We start from the raw sequence: 24,638 nt of genomic DNA, 5'->3' as shown, positions 1-24,638 counted from the left end.
GGCTCAAAGTGCTTCATCTCTTTCTACAGTTGCTTAAAGTTTAGTCTATAGATATAGGTTTTCTGATCCATTTCCCACATCCTGAGACTGCATCTCTGTTACTCTTCAGCTTGTCACTTCTGTTCTTTAATTACTACCATCTCAAACTTTATAGAATTCTAGCTCCGGTATATCTGCTTTCAACTCCTTTCCAAATGTGTTATGCTTTATAGATTTACTGTGATGGGTGAGAGGGCAGAGTGTATCTCCAGGTTGATATTTTTTCTCTAATTGTTTTTCTGTTTTCTCTAATTGTTTTTCTGTTTTCTCTAATTGTTTTCCTGTTTCTCAGTACATATGCTTCATTATTCATTTATTCACTCATTCACCTAAAAAACATTCATTAAGCCCACCATATTGTGCATTGTATTATACTAGGAGCTGGAAATAGAAAGATGAATAGAATAGCTCTTCACTTCAATGTCGGGATATATATATATATATATATATATATATATATATATATATATTAAAAAATGCAACCAAGCCCATAAGCCCAGGATGCTATGGGAACATAGAAGGAGACACTATATCCCCACTCTTGACCTTAGAGTGCCAATTGAGCTATGGCTAGTTATTTATTGTTTCCAACCAGTTGAGTGCTCTATAATCATTTCAGTCAAATGTAGTGAAATAGTTAAGTATCTTCTGTGAATTCGAACAGCATTATAATAACAATAATGATAACAAAAATGGTGAGTGCTCAGCAAGTATGTGTAATGAAGGAATGAGTTTTATAGATGAAAAATCTGAGGCTTGAAGGGTTAAATAATTTGCACAAGATCTGGGCTAGTAATTGACAGAGCTGCAACACAAAACTGAGGTTGACTATTTTCAATAGCATGAATTCCCAAATACTACATGTTCTGCATACTTAGTTGAGCCAGAATGTAGATAAATACATTTTGTCAGTGTTTACAACCCAAAACTACTTTGTAACTAAGAACACTCTTAATGGTAGTCAGGGGAAGTTTTCAGTTTTGAAGTATATGTGCCAAGTCACCAAAGACAAAAATCTCCTTTTATTATGATATTTAACTAATTACTTAAATGTAATAGAGGTAGAAGTATTTTTAATAAAGAAGCCTTTTTATTTTTGAAGATAGTTTGAGATATAGATGATATAAAAATAGAATATGATTCCTTAAAAAATAGAATTATGGAGGGTGGGGGAGAAAGAACAGTTCTTGTTTATTTCTCTTGATTAAAATCCATCCTTTTAGATGTGTTGTATTTTTCTAGTGAGAGAGGTGCACAGAAAAAAAATACATGATGAAGAACCAGTCTCTGTTTTTCAGCTCAAAATTAGACCAAGGATTTTAATTTGTCTTCTAGTTTCTTCTAGTTGGCTGTGTGCAGAGTCTGGAATGAGGTCTCCAGAGTAATATAGTCACAAACAAGGAGGAGCACGCAGAGAGCCAAAGGGAAGAAATAATGATGAAGCAACCTGATGTTCCTATCCCACAGGCTCCAAAATGAGGCACCAGAGGCATAGACAATCCCAGAGCCAACCTGGAATTACAGTCAGATAAGTGGATCATTATCTACAGAGAATTAGAAATGGGAGAATGCTAAATCCTAAAGGGAATGGCTGCCTGTAAAAGTCCTTCAGAACAAATCTCAGACACGTGCCTGTCTTTCAGGCAAGGAACATAGATCTAGGAACAGTGAGCCTGGCAGGAGGCTTGATAGTTTTTTGTCTACCTTCTCTGAGAGGATGGCTAACAAACTTTTCTCAGATAAAGAGGATCACCAAAAGGGAACTTTCTTAAATATGCTTCCTGTGTCAAAAGCAAAAAAAACAAAACAAAACAAAAAAAAAAGAAGACTGAAAACCAGGGATACAGGGAATTGGTATTAAAGGAAACAATGATAATGCAAAAACAAACCATGTTTGGAAAGATTTTTACTGTTCATAGTGACTCCTTGTATGTACTGCTTAATTCACATGTTGGCCCTGTATTTGTTTTCTAATTAATGCTGGGTAGCAAATTAAATAGATGACCATGAATTTAGTGGCTTAAGTAAACAGCCATTATTGGTGCTGGGAAAACTGGCCACATATGGTGCTAGTCATATGTGAAAAGCTGAAACTGGATCCCTTCGTTTCACTTTATACAAAAATTAATTCAAGATGGATTAAGGACTTAAATGTTAGACCAAAAACCATAAAAACCCTAGAAGAAAACCTAGGCAATACCATTCAGGACATAGGCATGGGCAAGGACTTCATGACTAAAACACCAAAAGCAATGTCAACAAAAGCCAAAGTAGACAAATGGGATCTAACTAAACTAAAGACCTTCTGCACAGCAAAAGAAACTACCAACAGAGTGAACAGGCAACCCACAGAATGGGAGAAAATTTTTGCGATCTACCCATCTGACAAAGGGCTAATACCCAGAATCTACAAAATACTCAAACAAATTTACAAGAAAAAAACAAACAATCCCATCAAAAAATGGGCAAAGGATATAAACAGACACTTCTCAAAAGAAGACATCTATGCAGCCAACAGACACATGAAAAAATGCTCATCATCACTGTTCATCACAGAAATGCAAATCAAAACCACAATGAGATACCATCTCACACCAGTTAGAATGGCAATCACTAAAAAGTCAGGAAACAACAGATGCTGGAGAGGATGTGGAGAAATAGGAATGCTTTTATACTGTTGGTAGGAGTGTAAATTAGATCAACCATTGTGGAAGACAGTGTGGCGATTCCTCAAGGATCTAGAACTAGAAATACCATTTCACCCAGCAATCCCATTACTGGGTATATACCCAAAGGATATAAATCATGCTGCTATAAAGACACATGCACATGCACGTTTATTGCGGCACTATTCACAATAGCAAAGACTTGGAACCAACCCAAATGTCCAACAATGATAGACTGGATTAAGAAAATGTGGCACATGTACACCATGGAATACTATGCAGCCATAAAAAGGATGAGTTCATGTCCCTGGCAGGCACATGGATGAAGCTGGAAGCCATCATTCTCAGCAAACTATCAGGACAGAAAACCAAACACCACATGTTCTCACTCATAAGTGGGAACTGAACAATGAGCTCACTTGGACACAGGGTGGGGAACATCACACACTGGGGCCTGTCGGGGGGTGGGGGGCAGGGGGGAGGAATAGCATTAGGAGAAATACCTAATGTAGACGAGTTGATAGGTGCAGCAAACCAACATGGCACATGTATACGTATGTATCAAACCTGCATATTGTGCACATGTACCTTAGAACTTCAAGTAAAAAAAAAAAAAGACAGCTATTATTTATCTCATGGTTCCGTAGGCCAGAAGTCTGGCACAATGTGTTTGGATTCTCTAGTAATTGCCTTACTGTGATATAATCAAGGTATTATCTGGGGCTGCAGTTCTCATCTGGGGCCCAGGGTCGTCTTCTACGCTCACTGGTTATTGAAAGAACTAATTTCTTTGTTATATTTTCCATCTGTCTTTCTTTATCTAGAAGCTAGCAATGGCAGGCTGAGTCCTCATGCATCAGAACTCTTCTACTTCCTCTTTTACTCCCTCTTCTGTTTTCCTATTCTGCTTTAAGGGCTCATGTGATTGCACTGAGCCAACCTGAATAATCCAGGGAAATCCTCCTATTCTAAGGTCAACTGGTTAGTAAACTTAATTACATCTGCAAAATCCCACTTGTTATGTAATGTACCATAAACATTCCTGGGAGGAATGCCGGGGTACAGAGATCACTGGGGCCAAAATTCTGCCTATCACAGTCCTGGTGTGATAGAAATTTTTATAAAGTAAATTTTAAAAATAAAAATGCCAAGGCATGAAAATGTTAAATAACCTACTCATGGTCACGTGACTAAATGGTAGAAACACGTCTGAGCACCCAGCACTTACTCTTCCTTCTAGCTTGCAATCCCTTTGTGTCTGGAAATGAATGAAATAACGTGTTTGCTGAGGGCCTAGTTACCACAGTGCTCTATCTAAACAGACATTTAGCACATCTTTATGACTGAGAAAACACATACTTAGTTTAAATTAATCCATACAAAAGAAATATTGTGGATTTCTAAAATGCAAATTTGGTGCTTCTAAAAGAATAATGTGTTTTGGGTAGCATGTAGTGAGACAGAGAGCAGAAAATAGGTTTGGGTGCAGAAAATAGGTTTGGGTGGTTATATTTATATATATATATATAGAAAGGGTGGTAGTTGGAGTCCAACCATAAGAGAGAAAACTCATAATTCCGTAAGTGTGTGGTTACTTCTTGAATAATGACACCAAGCCCTCTTCTCTTGGGGGTAAATCATAGACACCTCTGTGTTGGTAGCCAGAAATGCTAGTTTTCTAGATGAGCAATTCTTTCAGAGGGATAGAATAGGGCAGCTGCTATGGTTCAATTGTGTTTTCCAAGGTTTATGTGTTGTAAACTTAATTTCCAATACAACAGTGTTGAGAGGTCAGACCTTTGAAAGGTTTTTCAATCATGAGGGCTCTTCCCTCAAGAATGGATTAATGCTTTTATCAAGGGAGTGGATTAGTTAATTTGGGAATGGGTTATTCACAAAAAGGATGAGTTTGGTTCCCATTCTCTTTCTCTCTCTCTTGCACATATGCATAAACACACATAATCTCTTGCACTTCCACCTTCCATCATGGATGAGGAAGCAGGAAGGCCTTTGCTAGAGGCAGACTCTTTAACCTTGAACTTCCCAGTCTCCATGACTGTAAGAAATAAATTTCTTTTCTTTATAAATTACCTAGTCCGTGGTATTTTGTTATAGCAACATAAAGTGGACTAAGAAAGTAGCCTAACACAATAGAATAGTACTTGAGATTTAACCTGAATGCTGCATTTTCTTCCTAATTTGATTTTACCCTTTCTCAGAAGTGACTTGTTGGCCTTGCACAAGATAGACATTCAATTGAATCGAATTGAATTATAAATAATTCCAACGTAAGATATCCAATTAAATGTTTATGATGAATTTAGTAATGCTCCATTCTACTGGACTTTAAATGTGAAAAGTAAATACAAGCAGTACATGAATAACAGTGCAATTCTTTGAAATAGGAATTGGAATTTTGATGCTGCTAATTGTGGCATCAAGTGTGTAAAATAAAGTAATTTATGGAAGGATAAGATGGCTTCAGAATTCTGTAGTACTCTATTACCACCAGTTATTTAGTTAACCTTTCAAAAACTTAATTTATATTACATTTTATCTGCTAAATTAAGAGATTTGGTTTCTGATACCTGACTGTCCTGATTGGACTCTGATAAATTATACATAGACACACAACATCACACGCACACACACACACACACACACACACACACCACTAAGCAAGTACCCTGTGGTATAACCCCTCAGTCTATTTGATTTCCTTAGAAACACAGCATGGTTATTATTAGAAGTGAAATTTCTTTGTTTTCTATTTGAGAAAAGGACAACAGGCTCACATTGAAATATGAATGTTTGACAACTACTTTCCATTGGATATCCAGATTTGTTTATAAATGAAAAGGCATAAAATTCTAGGAAATAAAATGGCCTCCAAATTCTGAGACTCAAAAGGATTTTGTATCATTAAGAAAGACTAAGTTGGCGGTAAGCCTTTATAATGTGAGCCCATCATTTATTGCTCTGCCAACTGAAAAAGGGATTGTATTTCAGCTAAACTACCATAGAATAAGTTTATAAAAATAATCCTAAATCCACTATTATGATTATCTCATGAGCTTTCTTGAAATATCCAAACTCCTTGATCTGTCATTCAAATGCATCACTGACTTGACCTTTCTCCACCTTTCTAACCCCTTTTCCCATTATTCTTTTCTTTTTTAGTCCAAACAACAAGTGGCTGCCTGCCCCCAAATCTGTCCTCCCCTCAAGCATACTCTAAGCTATTTAGGCTTTGGGTTCCGTGAAATCTGGAGAAATTCTTCAGAGGCTGAAGAACAGTAAGAACATTAATTTCCCTTACAGTTTCCCAGTCTGAAGAGAGCAGCTTGTTAAAACAGGGAAAAGCATCTCTAATTCAAAATGCCAGTAGTCATACAATCAAACTAGGAAATAGAGAACTAATTATGATTGTATAAAATATATGAAGCTTTCACATCAAAAAGTAAATCTCAAATGGCTCAGCTTTAGGATATCCATCTTTCTCAGCCTGGTCCCTGGCTTGGAATTAGCCAGACTTCTCTGGACACAAATATTTGGCATATGTCAAAGTTTTCTGCTATCACCTATTTTCTTCCATGTGGTTTTGATAGCTTTGCCTATTGCTAGACCCATCTTTGCCAAAAAGGAATTAATCATGTTCTAGTGAAGTCGCCATGGGTATGTATTTATTCATTCTCAGGGAGCCTGGCAATGGCTCCAGTCCTTTGAGGTCTCCCTGGTAGGGTGATGGGAATGTATAGTTTATAAAAATATAGAGTTTTGCCTTATACCCTTTGATAAGCATAATGCCAGGTTGGCTAGGAAATGTGGTCGTGGCCTGGTTTATTTGGACTGGCAATGGCAATCCAGGAAATGGACTTTACCAAAGAGCCAAGGTGGCATCTGTCTTCTACCCAATCGTCTAACTGCTGTGGAAAAAAATGTACTGAATAGCAAAAGTATTTGTACTGATAAGTTTCTTTTCCTATCACTGAAACCACTAAATCATTTTATAATGTTCATTCATTTATTTGTAAAAACAGTTACCATCTACAGGGCGGTGGATCCTCTACTAGACACCAGGATACAATTGCCATGGTTGAATTTTGAGTCAGGTAGAGGGCTCTATGTAATTTGTCATATATATATATATATATATATATATATATATACACAACTCTATTCCTCTATATGGTGAGAGGAACATCAAACTCACTTCTCTAGCTTCCTTGCCAGTCAACCTTTTGCTTTTTTGCTGGATACTCTTTAGAACCAGAGAAGTATCTGTGTTTTCCTAAACACACTGCATTGCCTCTTTCTTCCATGCCTTTGCTTGTCCAGTGACAGCTGCTTGGATTGCCCTTCTCTTTCTTCTTGCCTCACCAACCACTAGTTAATATCAGTGTAAATGGAGAGCTTGTCTCCCCCAAAATGTCCTGATTATCCAGATTTTCTGGGTAATTTTCTGCTCTCTGAAGGCATTCTGTACTTAACACTATCATAATATTTTCATGTCATATTGGAATTATTGCTTGTGTCTCCCCCCATTTGACTGAAAGGGAAGTGCCCTTGAACATGAGGGGCATTACTTGCTTTGCATCTGAATTCCTAGCAAAATGTGAAAACAGATCAGAAGCTCAATAAAGTTTTGACCTGAACTTGACTGCATACAGTCAGTATGCTTTCTTGCCCAGACCAAAAAACTTCCATGTTTTTTCAAGTACCTGGAGTGGCTCCCAGACCTCACTGGTCTCCTCTCAAGCATCCGCTCAACCTTGCCCAAGGAAAAGTGCATTATATCCTTTTAATACAGAGAGGAAAGGAACCTCAGGGATCAAGTTCAATGCCTTTCATTATTTGAATTTTAAAGTCATCTTGACACAGTTATGGAATCCTGGATTTGTGAGAGAGTTATTGGGTTCCAGATCTAAAATCACCAGAATTTAGCAAGTATAGTGCCTTATGCATAGTAAGTATTTTTTTTAATGCTTGTTCTATTAAAGTAACCGAACCACATCTTATATTTGGCAGTTTGATTACCCGCTCTGAGATTTTTTTTAATATGTGTACAACACAAAATATATCACAAGGTAAAATAAATTCGCCAAGCTTTAAACTCCCTACAGTGTTTTGCAGTGATTTCTGAGAGTTCTACGTGGTGCATCTCAGATGCTCAGAAATCCTTTTCTCTTTCTTCAGCCTCCTCCTTCAGCTGCCCTGAGGCTGCCTTTGCTGGCTGCTTCTGCTACTGCCGCTCTGAGAAAGGGAACCGTGTTCTTGGTGTTGTGCTCTATCCCTTTAACTTCTCACTGGTCTGCAGAGACCAGGCAGTATCAGTTAATTGGATTTTATCAAAAATCCTCTGATACTATATGGGAAACACAATCTAGAGAATCATTTGCAGCCCTGCAGCTTTCTCCAGCCAGTCACAGAGTTGGTATTCAAAAACTAAGAATTACTGATGTGGTCAGTAATAGAAGCACTCTGAAACAAGAAAGCAGATGTCCCAATCCAGACCAATTTTCCTCTTGATGAAGCATTAGAGATTGAGTTCAGAACCACGTTTTTATCCTTCATAGTCCATTGTCAGTAATCATGTAACACGCTCTTCACAGGTCTCATTCCTACACATTTCACAATGTAGCTTCTATTACTCTCTCAATCAATCTTTTTATCATCTTTTCCAAATCCAGCTAAAGACTTCCTTCCAGGTAGTTATAAGTAAATACCTTGACCTTGTGAACCACACCTGACTATTAGTGCCATAATTCTGGTGCTCAGATAAACATCTTTTTGTACAATGCTACATTAGCTTGACTTATTTCTGTCTGGGTGTGCAGTACATAACACAGGATACTGTGTTGGATAAACTGTGAGTGACTTTCCGGAAATTAATCATCAATTAAGTGAGACGTACCTAGGAACATAGTTAATATTTTGTAATGAAAGTACAATAGATTGGAGAGGGGAGAAAAGGGAATTAGTTTGGATGGATGATGTGGGGACTCTTACGCAGGGTCTTAAAGGAAGTGTAGGGAGTAAGAAAGCCTTGAGCAGATTCCATGGGCTGGTGAGTTGAGAGCATATTCAGAAAATGTCAAGTAGGCTGATATGAATGAATTTATGAGAAGGGGGTTTGGGAGAGAGGGTAGTGTGTTAAAAGATGAATCTAGAAGGTCATTTGAGGCCACCTTAAATGTGGAGAGTTTTAAATTTCACAATTGGAAGTAAGAATCAGTTTGATTGTTCTAAGAAAGACTGAGTTATATGCCAGGAACAGCAGTGGTGTTTTAGCAATAGTTGGCAGTTGTCAGAAAGCCTTTATGTGATTTTTCCTTTTGTGTAGCCTTTGTAGGTTCAGAGCCCAATAATGAGCCTTGGGTAATTTTCAAGGAAGCAATGACCCTGTGCCTTACACCTTGGAGCCACAGTGGATCTGAGGTGGTAAATGTGAGGTGAACCAAACACCAAAGCCAGGGAAAATCAATGGCTGTAAGTAACTGCAGCCGCAGAGCTGCAGATTGCTCTAGTGGCTGCTGCATCGATTTCAGCTCCAGCTTCTAATTGCTACAGTAGGCAAAATGAATGCTTCACTTTTGAATGTTTAAGGCTCTGTGGATTTTCCTGGAGCATGAGCTAGAGCTTTTTGTTTCCAGTGCTTCTATATATTGCTCATTTGAGCATTCTGCTAATCCCTGACCTGTGTGAAGCTTCTCCATTTCACGATTATGCTCTATCTTCCAGGATACAATGTAATTTTTAAGGACAATGACCACGGCTTAGGTGTTCTTGTTTGTCCCATGGGGCTAGGCACATTTTCAGTGAACAATCCTTGATGAACTGAATTAAATATCAATTTAAGTTGTGGTTATTATTGAAACATTATTGGTATGATATGAAAGACATTTTTAATCAGGAAATGAAAGCACTCAGAACCCCACTTCTGTACCACAATAATTGTATCCCTTTTTTCAAAATCTTTTATAGCTTTTGGTCATTTTCATACCCATCTTGACATAGTTGCAATCCATTCATTCATTTAACAATTCTTTGCTGAGTACTTATTAAGTATGAAGCATTAATGATCAGATATTATAGAAAATGCAATTAGGGATTGATAGTTTTGAAGATTTTATTCTCTTGATGTTATATCAGAATATTATACATATTATTTTATAACTTTTATGAAAGTTGGGGAAACAAACCTGGTATCTTCCTTTTCTCATAAGCCAGATGTGGTGTTACAGAGAACTAGAGACAAGCGCACTTAGACCACCCTGTAATGGGGTTTCAATGCATAGCCACTCTCATCAACTCAAACAGGTCGGGCAAGGATTGGTCTGATGGCTTTGGCTGTCAGTGGATCCATGGTAGATGGTGATGATGGCTGACACTCATCTCTTATAATTAGAAGTGCATAATAGATGAAACATTTCTTACTGTCAAAAAATGTTCACAACCAAAAATTTACATGAAAGCTAAGTTCAGACTTTCATGATTAATGCCCATATTTTGGGATTATTGAAACCTGAGAAAATAGGCCACAGAGGATTTTAACTATGTGGACATGAGAGCAAATTCAACTCTTTTACCTACCTACCCTTCCCCAAATAATCCCTATCATTGAACAAAGATATTTCTACCTAAGTGGGTTCCCTTCTTCACATCTTAGAGTGTCTGGGTTGCTCTAAACCAGCTGAGCAGGACAAAGTTGGAAAAAGCTGACAGCTATCCTAATGCTACTAATCCCTGGCCTTGGATACTGGTGATTCAGATGAGCATCTGAGGAAGAAACATCCAAAGCTAGTTACCTGAAGCTCAGCTTTCTCTTCTTTAGAAAGTGCTGACATTTCTGCTTCGTTGATATGTAGCCCACATGATCTTAGACGTGCAAGATTAAACAATAATGCCCTGGGGAGTCATATTCTCAGTAACTGTCATGTTGCTGTCCAAGTCGGGATTTACTTTCATTTTGGACCCTGACAAGGATTGGCTTTCCTAACCAAAAGAAGAATTAAGACATTTTCCCATACTGTTGAGTGCAGGTACTGATCAGAGTACAGAGAATGTACTGACAATGAGGGGCAGAACTCAGAAAGAGGAAGAGGGACAGGGAAATACAGCACCACTGAGCAGCCCTACACTTAGCAGTGAAGGGAAGTCAGGCAGTTTTATGGATGACATACTGGAGGAAAAGATAGCTTTGCATGGTAAAACTTCAACAGCCCAAGAAATGTTTAGCTTTATTTTCCATAGATTGTCTACCAAGAATTAGGCATTCGTTTCAAAGTATAAAATTAGAATATTAAATATACTTTTATATAACACACTTTGGGCTGCCCAGATATTTTTATATGAGCCCCCTAAAGATTTATGTCAGTTTGTTTAAATTTTCAAGCTAAACAAGCTTATTAGATTCCTAGTGATAAAGAACTTGAGACGAAACCCAGTAAATGTCCATTTTTGTTGCATTGCATCATAAATTGCATATATTCTCACTCCAGAGAGTATATGCAGTTTTATTATCAAAATTTTATTTGTAATATACTTTTCTAGGCTAAGGAGCTCCCCACCAGGGATCTTAGTTAGCTGGTTAGATATACAGATATAGATACATTTATAGACATTTAGGGCAAATGAGCCTGATGTGACCTTTAGATTCCATATTCTTACACTAAAATTAACAGCAGATGAGAAAGTCCCACTACAGAAAGCATTTTAGCTGATCTGATTTTTTTGTCCATCTGTCCAAAGTATTAAAAATAATTTGTTTATCTAATTCTTCCAATTGCATGTTTTCTTTCTTTCTCATAATGTGGCATAATGTCCTGTATTTCCAGACATCATAAAGGTAGTTTGTTTCTGGCCAGTTTGAATGGTGGTTGAGTTCAGGTCTTTAAATGGGTACATACTGAGGGATGCTCAGCATGTTTAAATGCATTAGAATATTTTCTTATGGTGAGCAGAATTAGTTTCAGATTTGCTGGGTATTATAAAATTAGTTTATGTGACTAAACTTTGTACATACCTTGTGGAATGTTCTCAAATACAGAAAGGATAAAAATTATTTTCTAGTTATCATGGTGTGGGTTGTTTTATCAAGTACTATTTTATACACTCACCCAAATACTTGCCTTATACCTAAAGTGAATGAGACTCTTTGAAGAATATTGAAATACTAAGAAGGAAAGACAGTGCCTGCCTTCAAGAAGATATTACTTGATTAAGAAAACAACCAAGTACTTAAATTTACTTCACTTTCAGGCAGAGTGTTGTAGGTGCTGTAAGGCTAGAGAAGAAAATTTATGAGGCTGAAAGGTGGCAGGTTCATAGGAATCAGTTAGTCACAGAAATCTGGACTAATGTCATGGAGTTCAGAGGACCAAAACACTTCTCACTGAGATCACTGGAGAAGAATTCATAGAGGAGGAGGTATGTTCATGAGCTTTCAAGACTGGATGGAATTTCTGTGGGTAAAGATGTGAGAAAGGCCATCCGAGGTGAGAGGGAATGCCATGAGCAAAGACATAGAGACAGAAGCATGTTCAGCGAGTGTTGAAAAATCCACTTTGGCTAGAGGAAAGGAAGTGGAAAATATAGGAAAGGTAGATTAGAATCAGATCATGCTGTAATATGAATGATGAATTACTTTTAAACAGAAGGAATCATCAGTTTTGAACAAAGTGGTTATATGATTACAGGTGTGCTGGGAAGGTTACTCTTTGTTCATACTTAAGTACGCACTAACATTTTGACAGTCTAAGGTATTTGGCTTTTGCTACAGTAGTGGCTTAGCAGCAATGTGGAGAAAAACATCAAATTGCAAGCAATAGTAACTTTACTCTTACTAATATCCTTTCTAATATTCATAATTTAAGGAATATGTCAGCATAATTCTGATATGGCTTAGAATCTACATTTATGTAACGGTGTTGTGTCCAGAATTGGTGGGTTCTTGGTCTCAATGACTTCAAGAATGAAGCTGCGGACCCTGGCGGTGAGTGTTACAGCTCTTAAGGTGGCGCATCTGGAGTTTGTTCCTTCTGATGTTCGGATGTGTTCAGAGTTTCTTCCTTCTGGTGGGTTCGTGGTCTCGCTGGCTCAGGAGTGAAGCTGCGGACCCTCGCGGTGAGTGTTACAGCTCTTAAGGCGGCGCGTCTGGAGTTGTTCATTCCTCCCGGTGGGTTCCTGGTCTCCCTGGCTTCAGGAGTGAAGCTGCAGACCTTCGCGGTGTTACAGCTCATAAAAGCAATGTGGACCCAAAGAGTGAGCAGCAGCAGGATTTATTGCAAAGAGAAAGAACAGAGCTTCCACGGTGTGGAAGGGGACCCGAGCGGGTTGCCACTGCTGACTCGGGAAGCCTGCTTTTATTCTCTTATCTGGCCCCACCGACATCCTGCTGATTGGTAGAGCCCAGCGGTCTGTTTGGTGCGTTTACAATCCCTGAGCTAGACACAAAGGTTCTCCACGTCCCCACTAGATTAACTAGATACAGACTGTGGACACAAAGGTTCTCCAAGGCCCCACCAGAGTAGCCAGATACAGAGTGTCGATTGGTGCATTCACAAACCCTGAGCTAGACACAGGGTGCTGACTGGCGTGTTTACAAACCTTGAGCTAGATACAGAGTGCCGAGTGGTGTATTTACAATCCTTTAGCTAGACAGAAAGGTTCTCCAAAGCCCCACCAAACTCAGGAGCCCAGCTGGCTTCACTCTGTAGATCCCGCACCGAGGCTGCAGGTGGAGCTGCCTGCCAGTCCCCCGCGGTGCGCGCGCACTCCTCAGCGGCTGGGTGGTCAATGGGACTGGGCGCCCTGGAGCAGGGGGCGGCGCTCTTCGGGGAGGCTCGGCCGCACAGGAGCCCACGGAGGGCGGCGGAGGCTCAGGCATGGCGGGCTGCAGGTCCCGAGCCCAGCCCCGCGGGAGGGCAGCTAAGGCACGGCGAGAAATTGAGCACAGCAGCTGCTGGCCCAGGTGCTAAGACCCTGATTGCCCGGGTCCGGTGGGGCTGGCCGGCCACTACGAGTGCGGGGTCCGCCGAGCCCACGCCCACCCGGAACTCGCGCTGGCCCGCAAGTACCGCGCGCAACCCTTGTTCCCGGCCGCGCCTCTCCCTCCACACCTCCCCGCAAGCTGAGGGAACCGGCTCCGGCCTTGGCCAGCCCAGAAAGGGGCTCCTACAGTGCAGCGGCGGGCTAAAGGGCTCCTTAAGTGCCGCCAAAGTGGGAGCCCACCCAGGCAGAGGAGGCCCGGAGAGCGAGCGAGGGCTTTGAGGACTGCCAGCACGCTGTCACCTCTCAGTGTCTTAGTGAGTAAATTTTTACTTTATTGAAATTGTATTAGAGACTTTTAATAATGTGCTTTTATGATGCATTCAGACTATGACTTGTTTTGAAGATTTTATATTAGTAATTAAGAGCATGATCATACAACCTGTAATCAATCTTCTGGATAATTTCTCCAGGTGTCATCAATAAGGGACTTATAATAGAAACAGTATTCATTTTGTAAAAATCAGTTATTTCTTTTCTTGATTATCGTGGTTTTACTGTAAAATGGACATGCTCTTTCAATATCTCTCTTTTCCATTTTTGTTTTGGTTATTTTTAATTTTACGCATATTACATCATTTTGAAAACCAGCAGTTCTATGAATGAACATTTTTTATTTGTGTTGATAAGGGATCTTTTTTCTGAGACCAATTCATTTACTTCTCAGAGTAAATGAAATTTGTGACTGCAGTTTCAAATTGAAGGAAGAACACATTTATTTAATGAATATATGAATAATTAAACTTTGAGGAAAACATGTTTACAAATGCATTTATTTGTGCCTGGACATCCACTTTAGGTAGGGAGGTATGTTTAACAAGTGAAATTACTCACTAACTCCATTGTGAACAATATTTTCTAATACAACTGAAATCATTAGACCTATGCATTGATTTATTTTTCTGTGGGCAGGGTAGCAAGGCTGGTGGAAGACATACACATGAAATCTTATGATAAAATTAGCCTCAACCTTTATTATCAAGTATCTATATCAATAAGGTAGGTTTGCACTGAGAGCCCCTGTCAGAATTCTAGACAAAGCACTGGCGCTGCAGTTTAAGCCATGTAACCTGGGCACCATGTCACATTATGTTGATAATTGATTCCAACTGCAGAAAAGGAGTCTCATGCTGCCTCTTGAATCAAATCTCAAAGTGTATGCTAAGAAGCCTAGATTCAGGCAGCCACTTTTTTCCAACAAATATTTATGGGGTGCCTACAATATGTTTGCCCCTGACCCCACTCACATGCCTATTTTACCTGCCTTGAGGGGAAAAATGGAAGAAATAAAAACCATGGATGATTGACAGTGTGTGTTCCCATATTCAATAGGGGTAATAGGGATATGGGTCTCCTTCGAGGAGAACAGTAAAAAGACAGTGCGTATGACTGTCTAGGGCGTCATCTTTTTATTTATTTATTTTTTTTGAGACCGAGTCTCACTCTGTCACCCAGGCTGGAGTGCAATGGTGCAATCTCAGCTCACTGCAACATCCTCCTGTGGGGTTCAAGCGATTCTCCTGCCTCAGACTCCCAAGTAGCTGGGATTACAGGCTCCTGCCACCATGCCCGGCTAATTTTTGTAGTTTTAATAGAAACGGGGTTTTACCATGTTGGTCAGGCTGGTCTCGAACTCCTGACCTCAGGTGATACACCTGCCTGGGACTCACAAAGTGCTCTGATTACAGGTGTGAGCCACCACGCCTGGTGTAGGGTGTCATCTTTTATGACAAAGCAATTTGCTGATCTTGACACAAAATCATCTGAGGAGACACAAGAGTAAAAACTAAAAATAAATAAATAAATAAAAATAAATGCTGACTTGTCTACTCCTTGATACTGTTTACATTACCATCATTTGATCTAAACCCTTATAATAGAAACGTATACTTTCTTTCATAGCTTGGAACTACTCTTCCTGATCCATAGTATATGCCTCCAGAAGTTTATCAATAGCCATATATATAATAAAACTGCCCCTTTGTCTAGAGGGTATATAGAAACTACTTCTATATCCAGAGTATATATAGTTCCTATATAGAATTAGGAGACACTACTAAAATTCATCTAAACCAATTGGAAATAGGGACTCAAAGATTCTAGTGCATCATCTGATATAATCTCTTAAATCTCTGGAACTATGGTGCATTCATCTTCCTCCATGCGGATTAAATAGCAGAGAAAGCTGCAGAGAGAGATAAGAATGAAGCAGCTCCGTTTGGAGCCCTAGCTGCACACCTGCTCATGGTTCAGTGAAGCATGCCTGTATCCTGCGAGTTCTAACTAATATATCCCTTTAACGTCAGCTTCGGAGCTAGATCCCGTTCGAAAAGCAGATCTCTGTAGGCATGGGAGGTGGAGAGGAAAGGCAGCTATGTCATTATTGTGATATAGACTCATCCAATCTTAAAACTGCAATAATTTTTAAAGAGCTTCTACTTTAGCCTCATTTTATTGGCAGTGATATTGAAGCTAAAAAAGAGGAAACACATTTTACCAGGTTAGACCATTAACAAGTCATTGTCAGTGTCAGAATTTGGATCTTATTTCAACAAGTTCCCACATATATGCCATGTGAGGGAAACGTCTGAAAATGATACTGTGATATATGCACCTTTACAAGCAGTTCCATGACAAGTATCCCACATCAAATTACATGCATTCGTGTATTATGCCTTATTCGAATAGATTTTAACATTCTCTCTTTTTTCTACAAAATGTATATTAATGAAAAGCATTATTTCCATTTGTGTGGGTTGCTTATATAACTTTTGTTTCCCTTTAACTTATTCTGTGCATAGGAGATTCGTTATCTCTTCCACTTCCTTGTACAAGCTGCTTAATCAGTTGTTTTGCTCTGAGCTCAGCAGGGCCTTCCCAATTGTTCCACAATCTATCTCTTATCCTGTGGTGAAAATTTTATTCTTCCCCAAGGTCCTTACACAACCCCTTTCTTGGTGATTACAAACACACTGTTTTCTTTACACAAACAAAGTGAAGCCCCTAAGGGATAAATTCCACTCACTTCTCTCACACTTCACATTTAAAAATGTCTTTCATTTTCTCTTTACTCAATGTCACTTGAGTCTTTTTTTTTTCTTCTAATGCTAAAATGTATCACTGTGGTCTCCTTCCCATAGATTCCTACATCTTCCTTGGTTATGATGCATTGATCAGCCCCTTCCTAGGAACTTCACCCTTTCCCCTCTCACTGGTTGCTATCTCCACATACAAAAATGGTTAAGATTCTCCATTCTATGAAAACCTGCCTTAAAATTTCCCTTAAGTTGTACCGTTAAATTGACATGCTTTCTCCATTTCCCACCTACATTGACTGCTCTTAATTCCCTTGTGTGCAAACATTTCTTAAATGTTTCTGCTTGGTGTTTGCCTCAACGGATCTGCTCAATCATCTCTTAAATATCCACCAGAATTTTCTGATTGATGAATCTAGCAGCCTCTTTTTATTATGTTCCCTTTTTAAACTCTGTGAAACTTTTGAAATTATTGACCATCCCGTTCTTCTTTCCTCCAATAGCTTAGTGACATGGGCTCTGGTTTCTGCACATCGATTAAGTAGGTATTTGCAAGGTTACAACCTTGACTTTTTCTCTTATCCACATGAATCAGACTAGTGTAAAATTTGAGTACGAGCTTAGGAGTAGGCTACACTGGCCATTTATTAAGTGGTGTGTCCTTTAGTAGTTACATAATGTCTCTATGACTTAGCATCCATGATGTGTAAAATGAGGTGAAAAATAATTGCTTACATTTTAGTGAACACTTGTGATGTGCCAGGTACTGTTATAAACACTTTATATGCATTAAGTTACTTCTTATCACAGCTTTAGGGGGTTATTATCAGAACACTGAAACACAGAGAAGTTAAATAATTTGCCCCAAATGACATGGATATTAAACAGCTGAGCCAGGATTTGAATATAGGTAGTTCAGCCCCGGTGTTAATTGCTACATTATGCTGCTCCTCAATAATGATATTCTTTACTCATAGGATTCATATGCAATTTAAAGAAAATAATGCATGTAAAGCTCTTAGTGTAGTTACTGCAGAAATTAAATGCCTAGATAATGTTAACTCAATGTTTCTTTTATTGTTAATTTTTCTTTTGGTGGGTTACTTTGGTGGGTTATACTTACTTTTCTGCAGTTGAACATCAAAATATATATCTCTAGCTCATATTTATATCCTTAGGTACCTAATTATATATTTTTATCCAGTTGTAAGCTGTGGACCTAAAATCAGCTTATACAAAATTGAACAGGTCCTGCTGCTTCCGTTTTTTTGAACTTATGATCCTTATCTCAGTAAATGATACCATCATCTTTCTAGGCCCCTGAGCTTAAACTTTGGAGTCATCATTACATGTGTATCCTTCCTCTCATTTTCATAATTAATACACAACCAGTGCCTGCTTATAACTCTGAAATATTTTGGAATTTTTCCATTTTCTACTAGTGCCAGTTTATCTAATTAAGTGCTCATCATATGTTAGCTAGATTATTTCAATATCTCCCTGAAGTATCCTTGTCTTTATCATGTCTTCTATTTGACAACCAGATTAATTTCAAATCTTTGGGTAGTAAACATTTCTTGAACTGTGGGTCTAAACCAAATCCCAGTGGGAGCCTAATGTGAAGAGAGACACAAAACAGAACTATTCAAACTGACTTGGGGATCTGGAATTGGAATTGAAGCCAAGGGCTCTCTTATTTTCCTCTGTTCTTGTCTCCTCTGAATAGATTTTTGAGTGGTATCTGTAAAGCTCAGAGGGCATGATTTGAAAAGTTTTCTTCTAAAACCGACTTAATCATAATGTTCTTCTGCATAAACCATTTGTTAATATGGCACTTGAAGGCCTTTACAGTTTTTCTCAAAGTACGTTTTCAGTCTTATCCACTGCCACTTGCATCTCATGCAGCCACATTTGCTATTTATGATTCTTTGACGATCCCATTCACTCTCACATTTTCATTCCTTTGATTAGCGGTTTGGACTTCCTGAAATTCTCTCTTCATTTTGTGCCTCATTTAGTTTTATTTATTCCTAAAGATTTGCCTTAAATGTCACCTCATTTATATAATATTTACAGAATATCACAATCAAAACTAAATTATCTCCTTTGTACTCTATGAATTTTGGATTTGACATATTAAAGATTGAATCACTATCTTTTTATTAGAATTCCCTGTGTATATGTCTGTTCCTCCTGCTCCTGAGTTCTGGTGGCTCAGAGAATGTGTTGTTTGTTGTATCCTCAATAATTACCTGATATCCAAGGGCTTGGACTATAGCTGTTTAATGAACTGAAATAACTGGACCCCTTTACCATCAACATTTGGGCGTCAAGGATAGGTACTGCTTGCTTTCTTTGCCTTTTTGACTTGTTATGTTTGAAGCCTGACAGATCTTGTTTCAAATTTCTCTTTATCAGATATTGTTGGTAGTGTTCCTACTCCATATATTCTGATACATGATTTCTTTTTTATCTAAGCTGTTTTCATTTTCATTACTGGTTTTTGCTCTTATATCCATCCACGTGTCCATCCATCCATCCATCCATCCATCCATCCTTCCATCCTCAGTTTATTCATTCTTAGAAGACTTACACCACCCATTTTCCTTAGGTAGTCTTCCCTGATCACACATAGGGGTCTATTCATCCTGCTAATATCTGCAGCTCCAACTGCATCTGCCATACTTTAAATCCACCAACAATATCTTGTTTTATAATCATATATATTTGCAATATTTTCCCTAACTAGAATCTAAGTCCTTTAATAACAAAGACCATAAATGTGTACTCTCATTGTATCTCTCACAGTTCATGGTTGAAATTTGTGACCTTCTTTGCTTTTGTTGTATCACCTTTCCTTAGATGAGATCTTACCATGGTGAGAAAAGAAGCTTATATTTATAGTCAATAAATTTCCAACCCTACGTGATTTTCTCTTATTAAATATTTTTCTCTCCATTGATAAATATTTTATTAAAGATCAACAAGCTGTTTACTCCCATCCACACCCCTATCCCCACATAGGATGTTCTATCTTAAAAGATTCTGATGTGTCTGTCTTCTGGATAGTTCCAAATAACAGATCCAGCGTATCACAAGAAGACAGCTCACAGCAGGGTTCTGACTGTGCTATCTAACTGCAGGTACTGTGCTATAGGTCTCTTCTAAAGAACTTGCTTGAAACTTTCAAATGTTGCCTTAGAGGAACATTCCCAAATTACATGTTTTAGATGTTATGCTAAAAGGTTTTCACAGTTAAATACATTTTGCAAGCAGTATCCTAAACAAGATAAAAATATTACTTTACTGCAGTACATCTTAGAGCCAGCATTATGCTAATGTACTGAATATACCAATGTGGGAAAAAGTATGCAGCATTTTCTAAAATTGTTTGACCATGGGAAGCTATTTTTCAGAGATTCTCTCATTTCATGGACTGGAATTGAGAAAAATGTTCTTGGGAAACGCTGCATGAAGAATTCAATCCTTTGCCACACTACAAATTTTAACAGCTGGATGAGTTCTATTTTCTTTTTGTTGTTTTGTTTTGATGTGGATGAGCCTATGGAGGTCCAGAGAGAATACAGTTTACTTGCTAAGGATCAAATGGCTAGTTAGCAGCATAATTGTGGTTAAAATACCTGCTTTATTCTTTCACTCACATCGCTAAGGTAGCTTACATCCCTAAATAGGCCCCCCTTCCTGATCTATACCCAGTTCTTCTGCTTCCCTGAGGCAGGTTAATTTCAAAGTTCTCTCTTGATTTACGCTAACCTCTTGTAGTTCTCTTAACTGGGAGTTGCAGGTTATTTCTCATTGACAATAGCTTCAAATAATCCAGCTTTGCTGCTTTCCATATTGCAAAAATGTACTTACACAAATCAAATTCCTGGAATAGTACAATTCCTCGAAGCAAGCTAAATCTTAGTAGTAGTCCTAGGTTATATATTTATTAGAGAATGATTGCTTTTAACTGTGTTGGCTCCGGGAACATTGTCATAAAGCAGAAGAATTTGTACGTTTGGTCTAAGATTTAAGAAAGACCCTAAAAACGTTAATAGGTATGTTCTGCAATAAAGCTAATATAAACACATCTGCTTTTACTGTGTTTTGCTATCAGTTTGAAGAATTTAGGTCTTCTATCTAATTTAGACTTAAGACCCTTTCCACTGAGAAGTCTTTATTATCCTTTGCTCATTTATTTTATAGGAGGGACTGTCCATGGAGAAGGATATTTGAAGAAACATGTGTCTTTGTCCTCTTCATCTCCATCCCACCCTACAATGATTTCATTGGGAAGGCAATGTAGATGTTGTATTCCCTATTATTTATTGACATTTTTGAACTCCATATGCCCCAGTGGATTGGACAGGTGGATTTTCAGTTTCCAGGAAATAAACCCTTGGGGCATGGTCTTCAGTGGTGAAAGAGGCCCAATATTTTCCATTGTCTCTGATTGTGACTGGTGGATAAATCACATTATGGTGCCTCTCATGAAGGGGAAATGGGAAGCCCAGGCTGGCCTCAGATCTCAGTTGCTGCACCCAGTTCTTCTGCTTCCTTGAGCCTGGCTTAGTTTCAAGGTTTTCTCTTGACCCAAGTTAAACTCATGGGAACTACTGGGCCTCTTCCACAATTGGAGAGCTTGCTCCGTAGGCTTATTTCTTGGAAACTAAAAAGCATAATTTGGGAGTTAGTGGGCATTCATTAATATGAATCATCTTTTGTCTCCAATTTATTCCTGGTGCCTCTTTTCTGCTGATTCAATGCTGAATGTCAGGCGGATGATTAAATGTCGCCTGGACCACCCAAACCCCTGTATATATAGACAATTGTGGATCAGAATGCATGTGGGGAGAAGACTGACTGATACAGATTTTATAAGGCTTGAAACTTATCTATTTTGGGGATCTGCTTAAGAAAAAATGCAAAATGAGATGTAAACATAAATATTAATTTAGAATAAAAAACAAATTATAATACATAAATTTTTAAAGTTGAGAACTATTTATTATTAATTAGCTGCCTGACTTCTATTTTTCTTTCTTTATTTGGATAAGTACTATTTGATTATCTTTTCTTATAATATTTTATAATATCTATAGAGAGAATAAAAATGTTGCTCAGTCTTTTTCTCAATCATAGTTAATTAAATTTTCAAAATTATCGATCAGAAATAATTCTAGTAATGGTATCTAAATTTGGGGGTTCATTTTCAAATTTCGCAAAAGCTCTATCATATATCTTTCATTCATAAGTTATAAGATTTGGGAGAATTTTCTGTAAACTAGCTTCCAGCTCTGTACATGTCAAACCTTGCCCCTGCTCCATTACCCACTTAATTTCAGTATCTGGTGCTACAGACAGAGTCCTATCAGCACACAAACACTACCCTATACCTTCTTGTCAAGACACGGGGTCAACTGGCACAATTGGTGGTAGTAGCATCCCTGGAAGCCATTTCTGTACAGAAATGGCCAACTATCACTCATCTGTATATGGAAGTGATTGCAAACCACACCACTAAATTTCTTTAAAACCAAGCTAAACGTGTTGCAAATTTAATTTCCTACTCAATACCTGAGAAGAAGTGTGACAGCAATAAAGTTAAGTGGAAAGTCAGTGGGGTTCACTGCTGCTAAAACATGTTTATTCTGCAAATTATGTGAAATCATGTAACTGATAGAATTCATTGTTTGCCTCCTTCAAGCCTTAAGGGGCCTGTGCAAGTGAGAGCCCTGGAAGATTCAATATTACAGTAAATCTTCTTATGAGCAGAAGTCTTGTCATTGCAGAAACCAAAAATCTTTGAAGGCATTATTTCTAACTTAAGGAATGAGTTAGGTTTTTAACTGAAGAATAGCTATGTACCTATTTTTAAATCAAAACGTTTCCTAATGATCTCCTACTGTAGAAACAAAATTTAAGATGGAAATTATTTCCTGGAGCTTTAAACTCTTAACAACACTAATCACTACTTAGTTACCACTTACATGTGCTAGCACTTAACATATGTGATTTCTAATATCACAAAAACCCTATAAAACTGGGAGAACACAAACAGCAATAGGCCTTCTAAAAATTCTTGTTAGGGAAAATAGATTTATGGAATAAAGCTTATGCATTTATACAGAGTTGCTTGATTTAAATTTCAAAGGTAAGTTGGGTTCTGATAGATAAATCAATTTCTAAAGATTAAACAGGGATTCAGAGTAAGGCAATCTCTCAGATGTGTTAAAATTTAACAGGAAGTAGGGCTGAGATGCAGTTCTGTTTTTCTTTGGGGATAAACCATCTACCAGCTGTGATGGATTTGTTGTATGTGTGATTAATATTGCATATGTTTGTGCTTTTCTGTGTCTGCAGAAATGTGTAAGGACAATCAAAACCTTCCATTAGCTTGTCCTTCAGCCTCCTGTCCTTAACAGTATTTCACTTTTATTTTTCTGTTTTTTTTTTCCCCAGCTTTATTCAGGTATGATAGACAAATAGAAGTGTATATATTTAACATGTACAGTATGGTGTTTTGATATAAATATTCCTTGTGCAATGGTTCTACAATCAAGCTAATTAACATATCATTATTTCACATAGTTACTATTGTGTGTGTGTGTGTGTGTGTGTGTGTAGTGAGAATACTTAAGACCTACTCTCTTAGCAAATTTCAAGTAAACAATACATTACCATTAACTGTAGTTGCCATGCTGTACTTTAGATCTTTACGATTTATTCATCTTACAGCTGAAGGTTATGGATGCAGTCCATTTCAACCCATTTCCATCACTTCCTCCATTCCCTGCCAATCACTATTGTACTGTGTTTCTCCAAGTTTGATCTTTGAAGATTCCACATATAAATGATATCATAAAATATTTGTCTTTCTGTGCCTGGCTTATTTCACTTAGTATAACCTCCTCCAGTTTCATCCATGTTGTCACAACAGAATTTCCTTTTTTAAAAAAAGGCTGAATAATATTCCATTATGTATACATGGTATGATTTCTTCATCTGCTCATCTGCAGATGGATGTTTTGTTTGTTATCATGTTTTTGTTATTGTGAATAATGTTGCAATTAACATGGGACTGCATATATTTTATTTCTTTTGGATATATACCCAGAAGTTGTTTGCTGGGTCATATAGCAGTTCTACTTTTAAATTTTTTTGAGGAAATTTCAAACTGTTTACCACAATGGCTGTACCAATTTACATTCCTACTGACAGTGTACAAGGGTTCCCTTTTCCTTTACACTTTCAGCAGCGTTCATGATCTTTTGACGTTTTGATCCTGACCATCCGCACAGGTGTGAGGTGATATCTGACTGTGGTTTTGATTTTCATTTCTCTGATGACTAGTGATGTTGAGTGCCTTTTCCTATGTCTGTTGGCCATTTTTATGTCTTCCTTGGAAAAGTATCTGTGTTTTGGAATTCTCTTTTGTAATTCTACTTAATACCTTCATTTGATTTTCAATTTGTAGCCTGTTGGAATAATGTTTCTACTCCTTTATGTCTGAATAAAATATGTATTTCAACTATATAAACTGTCTTCTGATTAACTTGATCTTGTTAATCAATTGCAAAAATCATAACAAAGACATTTGCTTCATTTATCAGATAAGTGAAAATGTACTAATACCTTATTTTTTCGGTCAAGCCTTTCAGGAATAGATAATTCCGTGAACAGAACTGTAAAACTAATATATAACTAACACCTTGAATAAGCAAGACTTGTTGATATTTAAGTGGTTTTGGTGAGAAACTGTCTAGAGTCATTAAACATTACCTTACTTTAACAAACAGTAGGAAACTAAGAACTAATAGAAACTAGGAATCTTGACTAGTTTCCT

The sequence above is a fragment of the Nomascus leucogenys genome, chromosome 19 (genome assembly GCF_006542625.1).
Source record: "Nomascus leucogenys isolate Asia chromosome 19, Asia_NLE_v1, whole genome shotgun sequence".
Taxonomy (NCBI): Eukaryota; Metazoa; Chordata; class Mammalia; order Primates; family Hylobatidae; genus Nomascus; species Nomascus leucogenys.
This window is presented reverse-complemented; position numbering follows the sequence as displayed.